This window comes from Narcine bancroftii, chromosome 1, assembly GCF_036971445.1.
Source record: "Narcine bancroftii isolate sNarBan1 chromosome 1, sNarBan1.hap1, whole genome shotgun sequence".
NCBI classification, from domain to species: Eukaryota; Metazoa; Chordata; class Chondrichthyes; order Torpediniformes; family Narcinidae; genus Narcine; species Narcine bancroftii.
In genome coordinates, this window is record NC_091469.1 from 346207164 (window position 1) to 346229593 (window position 22430).

Genomic DNA, 22430 nt, shown 5'->3' on the forward strand with positions numbered 1-22430 from the left:
AAAGACTAGCAAAAAGAATAAAGTGGCCAAATTTATGGATAAATCAATGCAGGAAATGAAACTTATGGATATATGGAGGAGGCAGCACCCAAGGGAGAAGGAATACTCATATTATTCGAGTAGGCATAAAACATACTCAAGTATTGATATGTTTTTGTTGTCGGCCAATATTCAAGGGAGAGTTAGGAAAACTGAATATAAAGCTAGATTACTATCTGATCATTCACCCCTGTAATTAGCAATAGAACTGGAGGACATCCCACCAATAACATATAGATGGAGGTTAAACTCCATGCTACATAAAAAGCAGGAATATAGAGAGTTTATTGAACGCCAAATTAAAATGTTCTTTGAAATAAATACGGAATCAGTGAAAGACAAATTTATATTATGGGATGCAATTAAAGCTTTCATCAGAGGGCAGATAATAAGTTATGTAACTAAGATGAAAAAGGACTACAATTGTGAAATAGAACAGTTGGAAAGGGAAATAGTAAGTACAGAAAAGGAATTAGAAACATGCGATGATATAACAAAAAAAGAGAATTGGCGGACAAAAAAATAAAATACGAAGCATTACAAATGTATAAGGTGGAGAAGAACATAATGAAAATAGAGCAAAAGTATTATAAACTAGGAGAAAAAATCACACAAAATATTAGCCTGGCAACTTAAAACAGGACAAGCTAAAAGAACTGTATTGGTATCAAGGAAAAAGGACAAACAATTTACATATAATCCAATAGAGATTAATTAAAACTTCAAGGAATTTTATGAACAATTATACCAAACTGAGAATGAGGGGTAAGATGACAATATAGAAGAGTTTTTAGCTAAAATTGAACTGCTGAAATTGTAAGAAGAGGAACAAAACAAACTGATAAAACCATTTGAAATAGAGGAAGTACAGGATATATTAAAAAAGATGCCGAACAATAAAATGCCTGGAGAGGATGGATTCCCAATAGAATTCTATAAAACATTTAAAGAGTTATTAATTCCTCCTCTCCTGGAAGCAATGAACCAGACAGAAGAAACACAAAACTTTCCAGATTCATGTAAGACACCAATAATTACAGTAATACCAAAGACGGGGAAGGATCCACTAACACCAGCATCATATAGACCAATATCTCTATTTAATTCAGATTATAAAATAATAGCAAAATTATTAGCAAATGGATTGGATGACTATGTACCAAAAATAGTAAAACAAGATCAAACTGGATTTATTAAGAAAAGATGAACAGCGGATAATGTCTGTAAATTTATTAATCTTATTCATGCAGTTCAAGGAAATAAGAAGCCAACAGTGACTGTTGCTTTAGATGCAGAAAAAGCCTTTGACAGGGTAGAATGGAATTATTTATTCAAAGTATTTACATAGGTTCAATCTACCAGAAAAATATATTAATTGGATTAAAGCATTATATAATGGACCATTGGCGAAGGTAACAGTAAATGGATATGTATTGAACTAATTTAATTAAGTAGGTCAACTAGACAGGGGTGTCCATTATCCCTCTCATGGTTTGCTTTAGCAATAGAACCATTGGCAGAACTGGTAAGAACATAAAGTAAAATAAAAGGGATAAAAATAACGGAGAAGGAGTATAAAATCAGTTTATTTGCAGTTGACATCATAGTATACTTAACAGAACCAGAAATATCAATCAAAGAACTACATAAGAAATTGAAGGAATATTGAGAAATATCGGGGTACAAGATCATCGCAAATAAAAGTGAAGTGATGCCAATGAGTAATGCGGATTAAACAGAATTTTAAAAAAGAATCACCATTTAAATGGCAAACACAAGCAATCTAATACCTAGGCATTAGGTTAGATAATCATTTAACCCACTTGTACAAATTAAATTATCAGCCACTAATAAAGAAATTGCAGAAAGACTTAGAACATTGAAAAGAATTACCGCTAATGTTGATAGGGAGGGTAAATTGTATTAAAATTAATGTCTTCAATATGCAATACTTATTTCAATCATTACCAGTTCCCTTAACAGATAAATTCTTTAATGAACTAAAGAGATTAATAAGGAAATCTTTATGGAAAGTGGGGGGGAAAACCCAGCATAGCATTAGATAAATTAACAGAGAGGTACGGCCAAGGTGGTTTGCAGTTACCAAACTTTAAAAATTACGATGGAGCAGCACAATTAAGATATTTATCAGATTTTTATCAGACAAGGGTAAAACCAGATAGAGCTAGATAAAATAGGGGAGAAGGTACCGGAACATATACTTTATAAGTGGGATGAAAAGCTGGTACGATATAAAATCTCACCAGTATTGCATCATTTACTCAATATATGGAAGAAGATTAACTTAGAAAGGAATAAAACAAATTACCAAATACCAAAATTATTATTGATGTAAAATCAACTCATCCCTTTTACAATAGATAACCTTTCCTTTAGAGAATGGGAGAGAAAAGGAATTAAAAGAATAGAAAATTGTTTTTTGGGAAATAATTTATTAACATTTGAACAAATGAAGTATAAATATGGAATAACTCATGGTACAATGTTTACATACCATGAACTGAAATCCTACTTAAAGGATAAATTGGGAAACAGACTGAGATTACCAGAAGGAAGCAGCTTTGAATATGTGATTACATACACAATGATAATTAAAAGATTTATAATGGACATGTACATCAAGCTGCAAGAGAAGGTAAATGATGAAATAAGCTATAAACCCAAACAAAAGTGGGAAAAAGGTTTAAACATAAAGATAAAAAATGAAACATGGGAAAAGTGATGTTCTGGAACTATGAAGGATATAATAAACACAAGGTTATGCATGATACAGTATAATTGGTTCAACAGGTTATATATCATGCCCCAAAAGTTAAAAAATGGGATCCAACATTATCAGATAGATGTTTTCGCTGTTAGAAAGAAATGGGAACAACAGTACATGCAATTTGGGCATGTCAGAAAGTGAAAAAGTTCTGGGAAGATCTAAATCAGTTATTAAATAAAATCACAAAAAAACAACATACCAAAAAATCCAGAGATATTTCTTCTAAGTAATATAAGAAGTAAGGAATTCGGCCTCAAAGTGGATGAAGCGTAAAAAAAGATTTATTTTGATAGCCTTAGCTGTAGCAAAAAAAATGTATAATGTCAACTTGGAAATCAGAAGACAGCCTGAGAGTACAGAAATGGTACATGGAAATGAATAAATGTATTCCATTGGAAAAAAAATAACATATAATTTAAAAAATAAAGTAATATTATTTGAACAAATTTGTGATCTGTACATGGAACATAACAGAGAGGGCTTGTCTTGGACCTCCACCCCCTAAAATGATAAGAAGACAAAATGACTTGATCCTGTGAGTAAATGTAAATGACACATTTTTCATTGTGTGATGACATTGTTTAATGGTTTTATTATATTGTATATGTTGAATGTTTATTGGTTTTGGGGGGGGGGGTGGTGTGGGAAGGTAGGTGGGGGGAAAGGGGAGAAAATGCCACTGTGTATATTTTTATGTATTTTGGTTGATATGGTTTACAGTGAGTGAGAAAAAATTAAAAAAAATATTCAAAAAAAGTTTCTGTAATCCTGTCCATTGGGAGTCTAAAACCTGTAACAAAATCAGCATTGACTTGTCTGATGTGCAGCAGTTTTAATAAATAACCTGTTGTTTTGAACACTGACTCTGTTCTATTTTCATTTGCTTCTACAAAGGCCAACATTAAAATTTGGATCAAATATTTTGTAATCTATTTGAATGCATCCTCTTTTATGGTACATGTCTTGATCGAGCATATTACACTGAAGAAAAAGAGTGTAACACCAAGCATAACACTGAGTTAAATGTGAAATATAACATACAAAATAAATTCCCAGTAGAATAGAGCTGAGATTGTTTTGCTTTCTCATAGAGTCTGTATTGTGGCACCATTTCCTTTACTTCAGTAAATTCAATATCCTGGTGGCACTGTGACCACAAAGGTCATTTTTCAAAGTGCAATTGGAAATCATGGTGCTTGCTACAAGGTTGTTTGTTAGGATAACATATCAAAAACTACATTGTTAGTCTAAAGGGTAGTGGACTACCCCCCCCCCCCCCCACCACCACAGTATTCTTCATTGTATTCATACATTATTGTTCATGAATAATATAATTATTTGTTTGGCTTATAGGCTGAAATCAATATCTCAACTATGAATAAGTGTGTGTCAATAGGAACATAGGAACATAGGAAGTAGGAACAGGAGTAGGCCAAAAGTGGCCCATCGAGCCTGCTCTGCCATTCACTACGATCATGGCTGATCTAATTTATGACCTAACTCCACCTACCTGCCTTCTTCCCATATCCCCTAATTCTTCTATCATGTAAAAATTTATCTAACCGAATTTTAAATATGTTTAATGAAGCAGCCTCAACCACTTCCCTGGTTAGAGAATTCCAAACATTCACTACTCTCTGGGAAAAAAATATTTTTCCTCATCTCTGTCCTAAATCTACTCCCCCGAATCTTGAGACAGTGTCCTCTTGTTTTAGCTTCCCCGGCCAGCTCAAAAAACCTTCCTACATCTATCCTATCCATACCCTTCATAATCCTATATGTTTCTATAAGATCTCCTCTCATTCTTCTGAACTCGATCTTAGACGTTTTAATCTTTCATCATAAGTCAACCCCTTCATCCCAGGGATTAACCTAGTAAACATCGTCTGGACCGTCTCCAAAGCCAGTATATCCTTCCTCAAATATGGAGACCAGAACTGGACACAGTACTCCGGGTGCGGTCTCACCAGTACCTTATACCTTTGCAACATTACCTCCCTTCTCCTGAATTCAATTCCTTTACCGATGAAGGCCAACATTCCATATGCCTAATGTGTACCTGCAACCTAACTTTTTGCGATTCATGCACAAGCACTCCCAAGTTCCTCTGCACAACAGCATGCTGTAGTTTTTCACCCTTTAAATAATATTTAGGTGGAGGTCACTTTGCTCCATGGCATTCAATTCCCATGACCTACTTTACAAGTTTTCTCAAATAAACCTGTCAATTAATTGCTATAATCACTATTAATCTCTTAGTGAACTAATTACAAATACAATACCTTTTAAAATTTTCACTCTAATACTTTTGTACCCACCAAACAATCTTGTTTGACAAAATATTCTTCTGAACACAATGGTGACCACTTCTTTTCCTATTACATTACAGAGATAGTGAGTGTGCCAAGAAGGAAATGTTTCATCTCCAGAGAATGCTGAAGAAGAAATTCAATTTTCATATCATTGATATTTCATATGCATGTTTCAGGAGGATTGTACCAGGGAATGTCTGATCAGATTAAGTGCATTTAATTTAATTGAAAAAAAAATTACTTTGAAGACAAAATAATAATTGCCTGCCCTGGTGATACTCCCATCAGAACCCTAGCAGAAACATTCTTGAATGGTTGGATTCTAAGCTAGCACTTATATTCATTGGGTTCTGACAGAACTCTTCAGAATGCAAGTTGAAAAGTTTGAGAGTTTACCTGCCTCTATCAAGTTCATTATTATAAGACGGCATAACCACTTAAATATAAAAAAATTAGGATGTGCCTGCTAACTAGGCTTAGTGTAAGAATGAGGTCAACATACTTAGTGTTTCTGAAGCTGCATAAGGATGCCCTCCAGACACCAAAGAGGGTATTTTTTTTATTTCCTCAGTGAAAACTGATTCAGTTAATAGACTTCCATTCCATAAGATTTGAAATTTGGATTTTTCAGCAAATGTGGCTTCTACCATGGTTGATTAAGGCCCCTCTTGAATTTACTCTATTTCTCAGATTTCTCCACCTAACCTTAATATTTAATGTTATTGCCATATCAATACCTCCAGCAATATCCTGAGAGCAACCATTGAATAGAAAGTCAGCTGGGCCATCCACAAAATTACAATGACCACAGGAATACATCACCTACTAAGCACCTTATGATTACCTGCTTCAAAGGGGCATCAATCATCCCGGTACCCAAGAAGAGTAGAGTGAGCTGCCTCAAGGACTATCAGTAGCACTAACTTCTACAGTGATTAAATGTTTTGCGAGGTTGGTCATGGCCAGAATTCACACACAACTAACCAAAGGTCTGGGCTCATAGAAATTTGCCTATCATCACAATCGCTCCACAACAGGTGTTCGCCGATTCTCCACTCAGTTCGAGATCACCTCAAAAACACAAATTCATGCATACAGCTGCTCTTTATCAGCTACAGCTCAGCCTTCAATACCATTATTCTCTCAGTGCTGGTCAAGAACCAACAAACTCTGGCCTCTGTACCACTCTCTGCACTGAATCCTTGACTTCCTCACCAGAAGATCATAGTCAGTATGAATTGGAAACAATGTCTGCTCCTCACTGAATATCAACACAGGTGCAGCCCAAGGATGCATGCTTAGTCCACTGCTCCACTTGTTATACACCCATGTTTTTGTGGCCAGGCACAATTCCAATGCTAACTACAAATTTGACAATGACACCACAGTGTTCAGTAGAATCACAAACAACAATGAGGAAGGGTACAGGAGGGAGATAGATCAGCTCATTGAATGGTGTAACAACAACAACAACCTTGTGCTCAACATTAGCAAAACCAAGGAGATGATTGTAGATTTCAGGAAGGAGTCAGGGGAACACAACCCAGTCCTCATTGAGGGCTCAGTCATGGAGATTTTCAAGAAATAAAAATTCCTGGGAATCAATATCTATTTGTCCTGGAGCCTCCACATTGATGAAATCACAAAGAAGGCTTACCAGCAGCTATACTTTGTGAGATGATTGAGGAGATTCGGAATGTCACCAAAGATTCTTGAAAACTTCTATAAGTGTACTGTGAACAACATTCTGGCTGGTTGCATCACTGCCTGTTATGTAGGCGCCAACTCTCAGGACAAGAAAAAAAAACTCCAGAGGGTTGTTAACACAATCTGTAACATTACAGGCACCAGACTTCCCTCTATTGAGGATACCTACATGAGGCAGTATCTTAACAAAAAGCCTCTATCCTTAAAGACCCCCACCACCCAGGCCATGCCCTCTTCACTCTGCTACCATTGGGAGAAAGGTATAATAGACAATAGACAATAGACAATAGGAGCTGGAGTAGGCCATTTGGCCCGTCGGGCCATCAGTACCCCTTTCCAGCCTTATCCCCATCACCCTTAACTCCATTACCCACAAGAGTCTTATCTAACTCTCTTTTGAACATAGTCAGCGAATCCACCTCTACCACCCTCTGTGGAAGAGCATTCCACATATTCACATTTCTCTGAGTAAAAAAATGCTTTCTCATCTCCGTCCTAAAGGGCCTACCCTGTATTCTTAAACTATGCCCTCTAGTCCTCGTCTCCCCCATCATTGGGAACAAATAATCAGACTTCACCTTGTCTATCCCCCTGATGATTTTGTATACCTCAATCATGTCCCCCCTCATCCTTCTAAACTCCAATGGATACAAGTCCAGTTTTTCTAGCCTTGCTGCATATGACAACCCTGCCATCCCTGGAACTAACCTTGTAAATCTGTGCTGCACACCCTCTATAGCTAGTATGTCCTTCCTCAAGTTTGGAGACGAGCACTCAACAGCACAAGGGCATTGTCTTCCCTGTTGCCATCAGATTCCCGAATAATCAATGAACCAATGAACACCGCCTTGCATTTCATGAATTATTATTTTTAATTTTTATATTTTTTGTTGTACAATGGTTTATAATATGAATGTTTACATTAAGATGCTGCCACAAAGCACCAAATTTCATAACTTGATCATAAGAATAAATTCGGATTCTGATTCACCACTTGATATCCCAAGTTTATTATATTTTCTACAAGTTGTCTGGATGATTATAAAGCAGCCATTCTCAATATCTCTTCAACCATTCAAACAAAACAAAAATAGAATTTTCCTAGTCCTCACCTTTCACACTACTAGTCACTGCATCAACTGACTGCAGACTGTTTTGCTTAATCCCAATTCTGTGTCCGCAGTAGCTACCTGGAGCTACTGATCGATAGACATTTTCCCCCCTCACCATTTCCACATTTCTGGTTGGCTCCTTGCAGTGTCACCTGATTCTGCCTGTGATATAGACATTCACTTCTTGAATTTCATGTTACCACAGTCCTTCTATTGCTTTCTTACTCCTTCTGTTCCACCCAGGTCCTCTTATTTGCCCTTCTTTCCAAACCAACCCAACACCCCGACCACCTGTAACCCAGTTTCTTTTGTTTCCCCCCCACCTAGTTCCAACTGCTTCACTTGGCCATCTCCCACAATCTACTCATTGCTTCCCCTATCCTTTCCTCTTCATTACCCGGATTGACTAGCCTGCTCCTGTCTCACCCATTCCCCTTACTTCGTTACCTAGGACATCTCCCCTTTAAACACTCTGTCCTAGATTTTGATCAAAACATTTACTTTTTATCCACTGATGCTGATTGATCCATTGAAATCCTCCAGCAACTCATTTTTTTGAGATAGAACTCACCCTGATTATCACTCAGAACATGGTACAATTTGGTCTACAGAACCCTTTAAGTTTACCAACTCTTACACTTGGTTTATAATTCTCCTCTCCATTCTTCTTACCAAAGTGAACCACTTCACTTTGTTTTGTATCAATTTGCCACATAACTCACATTTCTGTTGTCAATGTTGTTATTCAGAGGATTATCCAACAGGTCAGATAGGAAACAAGTCAGAACAAAGTCCTGATCATAAGGGGGCAGCAAACCAAGGATGATCATCGACTATAGCCAGACCATCAGCCAGTACACCCAGCTGGATGCCTACCCACTGCCTGCATTGCCGACGGTTAACGAGATAGCCCAGAGCTGGGTTTTCTCTGCAATTGACCTGAAGTCGGCCTACTACCAACTCTCCATCTATGCCTGGGAGAAACCTTATGCTGCCTTTGAGGCAGACAGGCACCTCTACCAGTTCTGCTGGGTTCCCTTTGGGGTCTCTGTGCTCCAGAAGAAGATGGACCACATGGTAGGCTGGCACAATCTAAGAGCGACCTTCCCATACCTGGACAATGTCACCATCTGCAGCCACGACCAGCAAGGCCATGTTGCCAACCTGGAGAGATTTTTCTGGATGGCAGAAGCACTAAACCTCACTTACAACAAGGAGCACTGTGTGTTCAGCATCACCTGCCTCACCATTCTGGGGTACATCGTGGAACCCGGTGTCATCGGTTCCAACACCGAATGTATGCGCCCCTTAATGGAACTTCCCCTCCCTCACATGTTCAAGAGCCTCTGCAGGTGCCTAGGGCTCTTCTCTTTCTATTCCCAGTGGGTCTCCCGCTTCTCAAACAAGGTCCACCCATTGGTCCAAGCTACCACCATTCCCCTCCCCCCTTGAGGCGTAAGCAGCCTTCGCTCACATCAGACAAGACATCACAAATGCCACGATGCATGTCATGGACGAGACCACCCCATTCTAGGTGGAGTGCGATGCCTCTGATGTTGCCCTCGCTGCCACCCTCAACCAAGGGGGCCAAGACGGAGCCTTCTTTTCCAGGACCCTCCATGGTTCAGAGCTTGGGCATTCTGCCATTTAAAAGGAGGCCCAGGCAATCATGGAAGCGGTTCACCACTGGTGCCACTATTTGGCAGGCAGGAGGTTCACCCTCCTCGCCGACCAGTGTGCAGTGGCTTTCATGTTCAGCACCACCAACAGGGGGAAGATCAAGAATGACAAGATCTTCCGCTGCAGAGTCGAGCTGGCCACATTCAACTACGACACCAGTACAGTCCGGGGAAGTTCAATGACTCCCCCAGTGCCCTGTTCCAGACCGGGGCCACTATGCAGTCTGACCAACTGCAGGGGCTGCACGATACCTTTTGCCACCCCAGTACCACATCATTAAGTCCCAGATCCTTCCCTTCACTGTCCATAAGGTCTGGACCATGACCGAGTCATGTAGAGTCTGTACAGAGAGCAAACCATGATTCTTCCACCTGCCACAGGCGTATATCGTCAAGGCCACTCAGCCCTTCAAGTGATTCATCATCAACTTCAAGGGACCACTGCCTTCCATGAACAAGAACATCTATTTCCTCTTGGACAAATAGTCCCAATATCCCTTCACCATCCCTTGCCCTTACACCTTCACAGCCACAGTTATCAAGGCACTGACGCAGATCTTCACCATGTTCGGATACCCGGCATTTATCCACAGTGATTGGGGGTTTTGGCTTCATGAGAGAGGAGCTGCGCTAGTACCTGACAGAGGTAGGCATTGTGGCTAGTCACACAGCTAGCTACAACACTGGGCCAACAGCAGGTGGAGTGTGAAAAATGGGTGATCTGGAAGGCAGTCTTCCTGGGACTGAGGTCAAAAGGCTGGTCCATCGACCACTGGCAAGAGGCCCTCCCTGAGGCATTCCATGCCATACTGTCACTCTTATTCATGGCTACCAATCAGACCCCTCACAAGCGCCTTTTCACATTTCCTATGAAATCCTACCAACGTGGCTAATGTCTCCAGGACCGGTACCCCTATGCAGGCACATGCAGGCCCATAAGTCAGAGTCCTGGTCGAGCAGGTGTTCCTTCTCCATTCAAACCCGAACTGTGCCTATGTAAGGTACCCCAATGGCAATTAGGTCTCAGCCAGGGATCTGGCACCAGCAGGGGCCTAACCTCTCCACCACGGGTACCCTTGGCTCATCCAGGATTCCCCGGGAGCTGACCCCTCTCCCTCCACCTCTCCAGAGGGACCTACCCCTCGCAGACCCAGCACACGCATTCACCCCCTTGCTGCCAGACTCCACCCTGCCCACACCACTGGCTGCCCTGGCCCCAGATGACCAACCCCATCCTCAATGACCAGGAGCCGACCCTTAACAAGCGGCCGCCAGACTGCCTGAACTTGTAAATGTTACCTGGTACTAGGCACCCTCCTCCCCACCCTAGAACTCATTTTAAGAAGGGATGAATTGGCGGTGCTCCCACCAGCCTACAGTGGGAAAACCATTGTACCTGCAGGTAGGCAACCTGGAAGGCTGGCCCCAACTGCTGGCTGTCAATCACCAACCTGTATATAGACTGGAGCCGGCCCTCCCAGGTCAGTCAGACACATGGAGCCAGGAGAGGACAGTCGAGCACATGTGGAGCCATCAAGATATGACAACTGGTATGTACAGAGTTTAAGTCAATTAAAGCCTATACTACAGTCTTTTTCTTGTGTTTTGCGTTTGCTTGCTGCACCACAGCGCATCACACCATAATATATGATATCCAGGCTGATATGAACTATTGACTAACCCCAGTTCAACACACTTAAAAGGTTCTATCAAGAAAAGCACTTGGTATGACTAAAAATATAATTTGCCAACCTAGTGAAGCTGCAACACAGGACAATAAAACAGCATCTAATAGACAGAGCAAAGTGATCTCAAAACCTATGAGTCAGATTGAAGCGCTGTAATCCTATCACATCTCATTGTGAATAGTAGAAAACAATTAAGCCACAAACAGGAAGAGGAGGTCAAGATCATCTCATCCTTAACAATGGATGAGCTCAGCATGTGAGCACTAAATTTAAAACTGACAGAAAGTTCACAATCATATTCATCTTGAAGTAACAAATGCATGATCCTTCTCAGTTTCACCTTGGGATCTGCACCATCACAAAAGCCATTAGAAAACCAGTTTGATTTTCTCTGGATGATAGCAGAGAAGAAGCGGCTAAGAGCATGGGATGCCACAAAGTGTATGGGATCAGAAAACATGTGAGCAACAAGTGAAAGGTTACCACTGCAGAGGTATCTGTGTTTCCACTATGCTGTTGAAGTACAGTTGCAACAAATTATAAGATGGAAAAATATTCAGGTATAACCTATTCAAAGAAAGTAGGACAGATCCTCTCTCAATCATCAAAATGATGGAACATGATGGAATATGCTGTCAAAAATACCATCAAGTGGCTCTTACTCTACACACTGATTGGCAAATTGGAAATAAATTTTAGAAGTGAGATGTGAATGACTGCCCTTAATAACACAGTAGAGTTTATTGGAGTGTGGTAAAACATAAATCCATGGACATCAAGTATAAAGAAGCACTTTAATGTTTAGAGTCATGTCTCACACAAAGGAAGATGATTGTGCCTGCTGGAGGCTAATCGTTCATTATCCCATCACTGAAGATCTTCCCTGAGGTGGTGTTCCAGGTGAATCATTTTCAGCTGCTTCATCCATTGCTTTCCTTTCATCATTTGGTCAAAATGCAAGGTATTCAATTCCATTTACAACCCTCAATAAATAGTGCACATATCAAGAAACGGACAACATTTAGGCTTGAATTCATCAGTGTTATTCTCACCACTGAAGTTCAATGTGTTCACCATTCTAAACAAAAAGTCCAATTACACAACCTTAACATTTAATGTCATTGGCATACCGCTTCTACTGGCAACATCTTGGGAGCAACCGTTGAATAGAAAGTAAACTGAGCCATCCACAAAATATAATGAGTTCAAAAATGCATCAGTGACTTGCACCTTGTTCTTAAATTTAAGTTTAGTTGTGCAACATGATAAAAAGCCATTCCGACCTACAACCCCGTGCTATTCAATTACCCACATAAGATCAGAAGATCACAGGAGCTGAAATATCTGCAAATTTGACCATAGAGCCATCTATTCTATAATCCAAATCATTTATATATAGCATAAAAAGAAGTGGCCCTAACACCGACTCATGTGGAACACCACTGGTAACTGGAAGCCAATCAGACGAGGATCTTTTTTATTCCCAATCTCTATTTCCTTCCAATCAGCCTTCACCACTTGATATTCCAAATTTATCACATCTTCAACATGTTACAAGTAAATGTGTGATGGAACACTCTCCAGTTCTCTGGATGACTTTTGTATCAACAACTTTTAAATAACTTAAAACCATTTAGTATAAAGCAGCCATTCTCCATGGGGGGCCTTATACCACCACCACCCACTCCCTGCTTCCAGGGGCCACAGCACATTTAAAAAGGGGTCACGGACTGAAATCATAATACAATTTTATGTTATTTATGTGGTCGGTAGGAGGGGAAGTACAGAAGAAAGTAACTAAACTTGACTGCTTCACAGGGAAGGAATGAGTCCTCAAGGGGCCACAGTCAAAACAGGTTGAGAATGACCAGTATAAATCTTCCTTCTTAATTGGAAGCTAGGAACCACTCCAAACATTTATGCCCTCCACCACCTGCACAAAGAGATTGCAGTGTGTATCATCTGCACAGCTATTACATTCCTTTACTACTTCAACATCTCCCAAACTCACCACCTTTACCGTCAAGTAGAACCAGGGCAGCAGGGGCCAAGGAACACTTCCACGCCCGGATTTCCCATTGTTGTTCTGACTTGGAAATATACCATTCGTCCTTCATCATCGCTGGGTCTAAATCTTGTCATTTTTCTCCTCAACAGTACCCTGGCAGTACTGCAGCAGTTCAAGAAGGCAGGACACCATCATGTTCTGAAAGACATTTAATGATGGATACTAAATTCTGACCTTTCTCAAAATGCCCATTTCTCATAATTGGATTATATAAAAAAAAACATTTTGCCCATCGTTTTGGTTCAAAAGAATTAATCTCAAGCATTCCTTTCCGGTAGTAGGAGTTGTCTCCCAAGTATAGTTTGTTTCTAGATTCATAAGGTGTGACGTCCTCAGCACTTTTAATGATTCATAATCAATTGAAATCCATCATCTTTTTTTTCCAGTCTACTTCATTGACTTTAGAAAACAATTCTAATGGTCTGTTCTTTTTTATTTCCTATATGTATTTTCCTGATTCCTTTTGTGAGGCTGTTTATATGTTTTGAACCACGATTAATGCAACATAAACATGCAAGCTGTGGAAGTTTGTATTTTCGTTAATTCCAAATGCATGTGCGGAAATGTTTTAATTAGGCAATTTTATTAGCATAACATTGAGTGAATAAATGCTGCTGTGACCCATGATTGGGTCACATTATTGGAACTTTGAGTTTACTTCTTACAAAGGAATAGAAGATTATTGATAGACCTCGGGTTATTACAGAATGTATTACACGAAACACAAATGGGAAGAAAGGTAAATGTTAGAGAAATCTACTGAGAAGGAAAACCATGAGATCATTTTTTACTGGCAAGAATAAAGTAAAGATAATGCAGGTGACATTTTAGACAAGCAAAGATGCTGCTATGGTGATGGACTTCATTAAAGCTGCATATTTTCAAAACTAATTTGCTCCAATTTTACCAAATTTCACACAAGAAAACTAAAGTCTTATTTTATTCAGCAGCACCAAGGGGCCCACACAAAAGCCAACAAGGAAAATAAAAGATAATTCATTATACTATAGAACATAAATCAAAATATGCATTATTTAAAAACTGCAGGTTTATATTATCACATTGAAAGGATAATATTTTTACAGACTATAAATGCACTTCGGTGACAACTGCAGAAGCATTGCATTTCATTGCTGAAAATCTCATCGATCTATAATAGCTATAAGCTAGTCACGTGTTGCTGCCTTATTTGTTGACACGATAATTATCTTAGATCATATGCCTGAAAATGTTTTCTGACACTGGCAATAATTTAGAAGTTCTGTAAGTATATTAATAGTATTTTGAAATACTTACCAAACTACAATCTTAAGTCAAACAAACTTGCGATAAATTGAGCATCTAAAGCATTTCTTTGAAGTTGTGTGGCTTATTTCAGGTCCAGTTTTGTGGGTTCTGAGGTGATTGAGGCCAAAGTGGGGGGCGGCAGATTCTTTTGCAGATGGGACGAGTGATGATAAATGGGACAAGCGCTAAGTGGTCATGAGTAATAACACTCCTGCTGCTTGGGAAAGAGCGCTGTGTACTCCCAAAGTATGGTCAAGATTTTCAAAACAACCCCAGGCAGCGTTTGAGCGCTTTCTGGGTATGGGGGGGGGGGGGGGGGGGGGTAAGTCCATTAGGGGAAGCATGCGGTCAGGATCTGGCATGACTATCCCGTTCTCCACCACACAACCTCGAACCGCGAGTTGTGTGGTCCGGAAGACACACTTATCCAAATTGTAAGTCAGGTTCAGCCGACGGGCAGTTTGAAGAAATTTGTCTAGGTTGGCGTCGTGGCCGCAGATGGTGATATTGTCCAGATACGGGAAGGTAGCGGTTAGGCCGTTCTGGTCCACCATCCGGTCCATTTCCCGTTGGAAGACCGCGACACCATTCGTGACCCCGAATGGTACCCTGAGAAATTAATATAGCCGCCCGTTCGCTTCAAAGGCCATGAATTGCCAGTCCTCACACCGGATCGGGAGCTGGTGAGGCCGAATGTAGGTCAATGGTGGAGAATATGCGGTATTGGGCGATCTGGTTCAACACATCCGTGATGCGTGGCAGGGGGTATGCATCCAGGAGCGTGAAGCGGTTAATGGTCTGGCTATAGTCGACCACCATCCGTAGTTTTTCCCCGTTCTTGACAACCACCACCTGGGATCTCCAGGGACTTGAACTGGATTCGATGATGCCTTCATCCAGCAATCTACGCACCTCACTCCTAGTGAATTGCCTGTTTTCGTAACTATATTGCCGACTTTTGGTGGCCACAGTCTTCCAGCCAGGGGTAAGGTTTGCGAAGAGTGCTGGCGGGGCAATCCGGAGTGTGGAAAGGCTGCAGGATTGGCCCCGGGGCATGGGGGTGGGTTGCTCGGGTGCTTTGGGGGTGAGGCGATGGCAGACCGAGAGGGGGGCATGCGGTCCCCCAAAGTGTAGGGACACCGTGCAGAACTGACACTGAAAGTCTAATCCCAGCAACACTGGGGCGCACAATTGGGGAAGGACGAATAATTTGAAGTGGGTGACCGTTACGCCCTGTACTTCCAGCGTGGCGATGCAATACCCCTTTATCCCAGTCGAGAGCGACCTGATTGCTAATGAGATCCTCTGGGTAGTGGGGATAATGTCAAGTCCCCAACGGAGGGCCAGATCTGGCTGGATAAATCTGTCAGTTGACTCAGAGTTAAATAAGCAATTGGTGCAGTGTCCATGCACTTTAATCAGTTCCATTGCTCTGGTGAGGGGATGAGAGCATTGCTGGTTTAGTGTTATTGAAGCAGTTGACAGGGGAGTTCCGCGTGATGACGTCACGCAACGGGATGACATCACGCAACGGGATGACGTAATAGACATAGTCATTGCTGGAGGAGCAGGTTGGAGGACCTCCTGGAAGTGCTGTTGTGGCGGCGTCGGCGGATGAAAGGTAAGGTGAGTATCTGGTTGGCCGCGGCGGGTGCCCAGTCGGTCGTGGTGGCCGCATCGGCGGTGGCGTAGGCAGCGGCAGACGGGGAGCGGGCAGCAGCAGTAGTAGCGTCGGCCCCGGGGGTGGCTGTGTCGGCGGCAGCAGCAGCGGTTGCCACAGTCGGGACCAAGGTCAGGTTGAGTGTTCCGCACGGGGGCGAGAGGCGGGCCAACAACATGGTTGCGAGGGTGGGCTGCCCCTTCCGGGTTCGGCGTCTCCGTGACGTCAGGCGTTGCCGTGCAGGGGAGCCCTAGCTCTCATTGGATGAGAGCTCTGGGGAAGAAGAGTTTGAATGGGATAGTGGCGGTTGGGCTTCACACGAGGCACTGTGTTTGCCGGCGGCCATTTTAGACCTACAGACTGCAGCAAAGTGGCCATTTTTAAGGCACTTCTGGCACCTGGCATTTCTTGCTGGGCACTGGGACCTGCTGTGCTTGTCCCTCCCGCAGAAATAACATCTTGGGTTCGCAGGGGGCAGTGTAGCAGCAGCCGACAGGCCGTCAGTATCTCGGGGGGTGGTAGGGTAGAAGGGCACTCTACTCACATCAGAACGAGGGGTCCAGTCCCTAGAGAACTTGTTGGACTTTAAGGCTGCATCCTCCATTGTGATTGCAATCCGGGCCACGTCCTCTAGTTTTTCTACCCCCTGCTCGAGCAAGCACAGCCTCACTTCGTTCGATCGGAGCACGGTCACTTAGGCATCCCAGACGAGATCATTTGCGATCTCGGCAGCAGTTTTGTCCACACAGTTACAGTCCTTGCCCAACACCTTTAATACTTGTAAATATGCCCTGCTGGACTCGCCGGGTTGTTACTTCCTCGACGCAAGCATGAGCCGGGCATGAACTCTGTTCGCCGGTTGATCATACAGTTCTTTCAGTACCTTTATGGCTGCGGTGTAAGTGGTCTCATCCTGGATGTTCTCGTAGACTCTCAAGGACACCATAGACAGCAATGCTGTTAGACGCTGGTTATCCTCCTCCACCTCAATGAATCTCAGGAAGTTTTCAAAGTTCAACAGCCAGAACTTAAGCGCTTTGAAGGCTGTAGCTGACTGTGGGTCGATATCAAGTTTTTCTGGCCGAGTTAAACGCTCCATCCCTTTCAAAAAAAAATTTTTGCTAATAAAATTGTGGAGCTCGTCGAAAGAATCAAAGACTTGTTGATCCAAACCAAGGCTTTTATTAGCAAAAGACAGGAGCTCTTCACAGGTGGCCAACCAGTCCAGAATGATCCGACCTGGCTAGGGACACAACCCTTTAAGGCCTAGACAGTAGGCGTGGCTTATCTCTCAGCCAATCGCTGTAAGCACAGTCTAGATACTATAACTATATACACTATATACATTGGTGATAGATCTGTACTATCACACCGAAATATTACATCTCCATCTTACATGCGCGTGAGCCAGAGATTCCAATGAGCAAGCCAATGGAGTTGTATTAACATGCCACGGAGCCTGTGACCACAGTACAATTAGATGTGCAGGGATTGGGAACACTGATGTGTGAGCAGCACTAGGGACCAATAGATTTAGATGTGTGCCTACTAGAAGTTTGGTCATAGGTAGACCCTGGCAGTTGGAATAGGAGCAAGACTAAACTGAGCACAATTTGCTGTCCAATTATATAAATTAACTGAACGATTGTGATGGTGCCACATGCCAGAAGAAAACAAACAGTATTAAAGTTTGACTAACCACAATTTAGTTTTGAAAGTTAATTATAGTTTCATGAATGAGACCCTAATTTGTAGCAATGCATTATTCCTTTCTAATTGTTGTTGGCCACATAATTTATGGATATTTACAGCACAGATTCTCGTCTTTCAGCTCACTGTCCCAGGCTAATATTCAGTTTCTCCCTTATCTAATTCTAAGGATGAATTAAGATGTTTTTCATACACTGTTAATTCTTTAACTGTAATGAAGCTCTAATCTTGCAGTGAGTTTCATATTGTAACTGGTCTGTCATTAATAAAGTTTCCCTTTCATTGTGATTCAATTTATGAGTGAGATTTTAAATATATCACCCAAGTTTGATTCCCCTATGCCAAAATAACATTCTCTGTTTGGAGGTAAACAATATTTATAGCAATACTGGGGTCCAGTGCAGTACATAAATGTGCTGGAAAAACTCAGCAGGTCATGCTGCATCCAGAGGAAGCATAAGGTAGTTGACATTTTGGACTCCAGCCCTTCTTCAAGAGTAATTTATCTACATGGAGTACCCTAATCCATTAAATAATCTCCTTCAGACACAAGTAATTGCAGCTGGTGGATTCTTAGGAGCACGGTGAGAAGGTGAATGGAGTCATCCTGTCAGGTACCATCCGTGGAGAAAAATCAGTGAATCTAGTTGGAGCCCTTTGAGGCCCTGCAGCTTCTCCCTGTTTTCTGAAGATCTTCTTCAACTTGCTCTCTGCCTTTTGTTTTGTGAGAGCAAGAGTTTTGCCTGTTCCTATCAAGTATCACCTCTCAGTTTTAGTATCATCTTTACCAAAATTATTCCACTCTCTCATTGATCAAGATCCTGTGTAGACAATATATTCAAAGCACATCATAGTAACAAAACATGGCAGCTCTGAACCCTTGCTTCACTAATACATTGCTGTGCTGTTGATACCAAGGTTCTATCTGACCCCTCCATTCAATTAATGTTCAATACCTCAGAAGGAGAAGGATATCCCATTGGTTAGTATGTATCTCTCCATTAATATCGTAAAAATTGGACATTGCCATCAAGCACCCTAAAATGATGGAATGAGAAGAAGACAAAATGAACTGACCCAGTGTGTAAAAATAGATGACAGAATTTTTTTTTTGTTTATTTTCATTGTGTAATGACATTGTTTAATGGGTTTATTGTATTGTATATGTTGAATGTTTAGTGGGTAGGGAGGGCAATGGGAAGGAGGGAGGGAAGGGGGGGAAGAGAAAAAAATGACACTGTCTATATTCAAGAGGGAAATGTTTGTGTGTATTTTGGTTAATATGCTTCATAGTGTGAAAAATTAAAAAAAGAAGAGTTTGCTGAGCAATACTTTTTCTGCATCACAATAGGGGGCATTGTGTTTCACTATACTTTGAAAGTACTTGCTTGACTATAAAGCAATCTGAAACATCCGGCACTCACAAACGGTCCAGAGTGGAAGTGATTTCCTTGTAGCGGGCCGCACTCATCCATAAGCAAACCAGGTCACAGAGGTGCAGGCTTGCAAAGGGCTGATGTCACAATCGCCCTGGGTAGGGGGCAAAGGATCATGGGGGTCATGCTGATAAGCTCTCAGGGAGTTCTAGTAAAATCATTTGTTTGGTTCAGCTCACTCGTAGCTTCTGTGTGCTTTTTTTTTTCCGTTGGCTGCACAACTCACCCACCACATCCTTTTGTTCCAATGTAGGTCCTGCTCAGTGGTGAACTTGAGGCATTTTAATAGAAAATTGTGCTTGCAGTGAATATTCAATTATAAATTCAGTCATGAAAAGTTCTCCTTATGTTGCGTCTTAAAGTCTATCAATTTTCTTTTTTTTTTTCCTGGTTGAGTCTTTTCATTTGAATCCTTATTTGATATTTATATGATACATCAATCACATTGAACAAAAAATATCTTCTCATGTATTGGAAAATAATTTTCTAATATTCAGTCAATATGACATTACCTCTTCTGAAATTATTTAAATAAATGTTTGAATAATTCAAATAATTTGAGGCACTCATTTTTTTCCCCAAAGACTTCCACACCATTATTTACTCCAACAATATCCTATTGTTTTGCCTTCATGCAAGATCCTTCCAATCTACGTGCAACTGCATATTTAAGTCTAGCAATACATTTTTTACAAAGAAATGCATGTTCCCATCTATATCATAATTCAGCTCTAAAGGCCACTTGTTTTAAGTGCCCTTAACTTGAACATTAAGACCGCCATTCAGAAAACATGAAAGAAAAAAATTCCCCTTCACAAAGTTAGCAGAAAGCGTAAATAGCCTGCTAAATTCACAATTCTAAACACAATTTTGGCAGTTCTTTGTATATGAAGAGGCATCGAGAAAAGATGGGGGGTGAGTGTATGTTTAAAGAGTCTTTCTTTGGCTTGGCTTCGCGGACGAAGATTTATGGAGGGGGTAAAAGTCCACGTCAGCTGCAGGCTCGTTTGTGGCTGACAAGTCCGATGCGGGACAGGCAGACACGGTTGCAGAGGTTGCAGGGGAAAATTGGTTGGTTGGGGTTGGGTGTTGGGTTTTTCCTCCTTTGTCTTTTGTCAGTGAGGTGGGCTCTGCAGTCTTCTTCAAAGGAGGTTGCTGCCCGCCGAACTGTGAGGTGCCAAGATGCACGGTTTGAGGCAATATCAGCCCACTGGCGGAGGTCAATGTGGCAGGCACCAAGAGATTTCTTTAGGCAGTCCTTGTACCTTTTCTTTGGTGCACCTCTGTCACGGTGGCCAGTGGAGAGCTCGCCATATAACACGATCTTGGGAAGGCAATGGTCCTCCATTCTGGAGATGTGACCCACCCAGCGCAGCTGGATCTTCAGCAGCGTGGACTCGATGCTGTCGACCTCTGCCATCTCGAAGTTTAAAGAGTAGTCATTGCTGAATTATTGCAACTGGCACAGAGCAAGGCCCACACACAAGACTAAGGTCATATTTTCTGTTTTACTGCAAGAGAAGCCCTCTAGTTCTTCTTTGAAATTGAGCTATCAGATCCTTAAAATCTAACCCAGTGTAGATATTTAAAGTGTAGTTTAGAAATTGTCAATCAGGTGCAACAGAGGTGTGAGGGGGCTAAATGTTTGCGATGAAGTTTAAGCATTGGGACTTTAACCCCAAAATTCCTACCTGACAACAAGAGGTTACCCAACTGAATCAGAATCAAAAGTTAAACCAAAGAATGCCTTCAAGTATGCATCAAAGAATTGAGGATATGAGGAATAAACCAAGCTGGAAGAACTCCAAGATCCTACAATGGCTGCCCTTCCAATGTAATAACCAAATGCAACTCAAAGTGACAATCTCAAGCTTCATAACATTCAATTCTATTTTTGGACCTTGACATCCAAAAGCAGATGCTATCAAATTATGCTTTTATAATTCAACACCATAAAGGATTTAAAAGAACATTAATCAATAATACACTAACAAAAAATGAATGGCGAATTATATTATTGCATTTTTTTAATATTTGAAACTGGTTTCTTAGCTTCTAATTGTTTCAAGTTTCAGCATGTTTGTTTTCCATTGACAATATCCTATCAATATACTTCAGACCTTTCAGAAGGAAGGCTAATCCAATTCTAATCCTCTTATTTTTCCTTGCTTTAGGACATGTTGACAATGAAATCCTTCTGATTGATATTATTGCATTTCCTCATTAATTTTCTGTCAGTTTATCAGACTGTTTTCTCCAGAATATTCATGGGATTTGTATTCTATTTTGGAACAATAAAAGCTTATTACTGGGAAATGTCAAGTATGCAGATTTGGAAATCTGTATTGTCTGTACATGGCTAAAGTATTAAGAGATATCATCTCTATTTCAGATCAATGGTGCTGGTAAATTGACCACTAGGGTTGGGACCACTGCAATAAATTGAACACAAGATATTGGTTGAAAATTCAAAAATATTTTGAAGGGATACTTTAATATCAAAGATGCAGTCTTTTAACTGACTTCTATTAGTGAACTTTACTGTCAGACCACCTCACCCCTTCATAACTGCATTAAAAGGAGCTGGAAACTCTCCCTGCAGTTTTAATCTCCTTCAGCCTTAATCCTTCAACCATTCTCAGGGAGAAAAAAAAAGATTGGCTGTACACACATTGCTGCTGAAGGATCTTGCTACAGGATTTGCAAATCAACTCCACATTTCTTATGTAACCACTTTAACTATATTTCTGAACTATTTGTGACCTTTAGATCACAAAAATCCATTTACAAATGCGAACCTTCTGAAAATGCAGGTTAACATTTGTAAAACTCTTCAAGCCCCAAATCTTTGTATCTATCATAACATGACCATGTGCTTCCTTTGACGCAAGGAAGTGTACTCAGATATTTTGTGAAACAACATTGGGGCTTATTTGCATTGGTG

General features: G+C 41.1%; 1 long non-coding RNA gene across 5 annotated transcripts in view; it reads right to left on the reverse strand.

The window, feature by feature from the left end:
• LOC138752485 (uncharacterized) overlaps positions 1 to 22430 on the reverse strand; it is a 189466-nt gene that overhangs the window by 52613 nt on the left and 114423 nt on the right. For 4 of the 5 annotated variants that reach the window (XR_011350691.1, XR_011350692.1, XR_011350687.1 and 1 more), the window contains one exon: positions 13337 to 13531. This is a non-coding gene — a long non-coding RNA (uncharacterized lncRNA). Of the gene's footprint in view, positions 1 to 13336; positions 13532 to 19474; positions 19547 to 22430 lie in introns of those variants that run through there. The other variant, XR_011350690.1, reaches the window with a different exon arrangement.